A 2,222-nucleotide genomic window follows, 5' to 3' on the forward strand; every position below is an offset into this window, starting at 1 on the left:
GAGTTATCCCAACTGTGACTCAGTAATCTCAGTTGTGAGATTACTGATTCTCACAATCAGTAATTAAGTATGGCATATTATTAGTTTAAGGATACCTATAAGGTTACTATAATGATGTTTCATTTGGGCCCCTTATTACGTTATCATATCTGCTTTATCCAAATTTGTTATCACTTTAACCAAATATATAAAATAATCACATAAATTGTATTTAGGTAAAATGGAGGTTATATTTGAGTATTACTTACTCTCACATTATATCAAGTGAATAATGTGCCTCACACACAAGTTCAGGTGTTGGACTTAAAAATGCCTGCAAAAATAATTTGGAATAGTGGTCCTTCCATAGTGGTTTCTCTCTCCTTCCCTTCCTCTCTTGATTTTTATATTTTTCTTAATGAGAGGCAGTGACCTAAAGAACACATTATTAGCCAAGTCACCTTTCTATATGTTTGTTTTCTTCATAAAACTATGTAAAGAAATATAAGTATTGCTTGAAAGCTAGGACATCCCAGGCTCTGTTAATGGATTCATCTAAGACATTTCTGATTCCCTTAAGCATAAACTACAGATATTTATTGTTGATATTGGCTTCATAAAGTGTTTATTGAGGTAGACTAGGAGACTGGGAGGCCGTGCATCTAAAAGGATGTGTTAGGCCTCTTGGTCCTGAAGCTCAGTTTTTGCTGGAGATGAAGGACCAGTCTAGGCAGTGGAAACATGAACTTGGAGTCATGGAACTGCTTGATTGTCGGTGGGTGGTGGCAGTAGCTGGCCACGATCTCCTCCACCTTCAGCATCTGGATTGAGTGGGGACAGGCACGTACTGGCCCCCATGTCTCTGTAGCATTGTATGACAGCACCCGCGATGGTCACGTCCCAGTACTCCCGGTACATGGTGTGGGTGCCACTGTGGGAATCGTAACACACACAGATGCCACAGTTCTTTACCAGAAAGGGGGAATTCTCAAACGCCTGCCCACAGAAAACAATTTCCCATGAAGGTTTCTTCATCTTCATCAGTTGAGACAAAACATACCAGAAAGAGGACTCAGCAAAGACATGTGTAGGTACAAAGGTGTGCATGTGATGCAGGGGCAGTGTGCTGGCTCCTGGGGGTGGGCCAGCAGTGTCTCACCACCTTTTACTCTCGCAGCATGTGGAAGCCTTCCTTGATGTCCTGTCCGTTTTCCCCACCACCCTCAAAAGGCTTAAACTACAGCTATTTTTAAAATCACCTGTTCTGTTCTAGAATCTGATGGGCCAACATAGGACTTAGCTGATGAAATGAGAAAGTAAAAATATCTCTCCCCATAGAGATATATATTGTGAGCAGTTGACTACTCAGATTTCTCTTCTACAGCTATATTTTATAGAGATAATTTTATCTTCATAATACCTGAGGATCTCTTATGGATGTTGCTTTCCATGAGATAAAATTTCGCAGTATCAACTTTAGAATATTTTATAAAAATTCGATTTTATCAAACATTTTTAATGAGATAGAGGATCATTTAGTCAATTTTTTTTCACTTTATTACATCTCCACTTGAATAAAAATTATTTTAAATGTTCTTAAAGGACTATCAAATTTCTTTAGCCTCCTAAGAAACATTCTATACTTATTTATTTTATTATTTTATAATTATTTGTATAGCTTCATAACATTTGGTAGAATGCATAAGTGTAATGTGTTCACTTATGCTTCTATTGATGTACATACAGGTTGCTTCCCAATTCATGTCATTTATCAATAATCCTGTTATAGGTGTTGGCATACCTATATTTCTGTATGTTTTTCTTTACACACTGCTGCTTTTATTTATACAGGATAAATTGGTACAGACAGAATTTTCTGTGCCACATAAACTCTTTGATAGATACTGACGATGACCTTCCAAAATTACTGCAATTCATTGTGAAACCAGCAGTGTATCTGAAGGCCCTCCATGGGCTAAAGATAGGTTATTCAATAAATGGTGTTGGGAAAACCGAACAGATATTCGTAGAAAGATGAAACTAGAGCACCTTCTTATACCACATACAGGAATAAATTTAAAATGGATCAAATACTTAAATATTGGGCCTAAAACCATAAAAATCATAGAAGAAAATATCAGCAGCAAAATCTTGGTCAGTGTTTGTAGAAACTTTTTATTGGGTTTATCTTCCCAGGTAATGGAAAGCAGAAGGAAAAGTAAACAAATGAGTCTGCATCAAAT

The 2,222-nt window shown here is 36.9% G+C and overlaps 1 pseudogene; it reads right to left on the minus strand.

Moving 5' to 3' along the window:
* Nucleotides 1–641: 641 nt before the first annotated feature.
* Nucleotides 642–1,159, minus strand: LOC114515389 (annotated as a pseudogene).
* Between the last annotated feature and the right edge of the window lie 1,063 nt (nt 1,160–2,222).

This window comes from Phyllostomus discolor, chromosome 2, assembly GCF_004126475.2.
Source record: "Phyllostomus discolor isolate MPI-MPIP mPhyDis1 chromosome 2, mPhyDis1.pri.v3, whole genome shotgun sequence".
Taxonomy (NCBI): Eukaryota; Metazoa; Chordata; class Mammalia; order Chiroptera; family Phyllostomidae; genus Phyllostomus; species Phyllostomus discolor.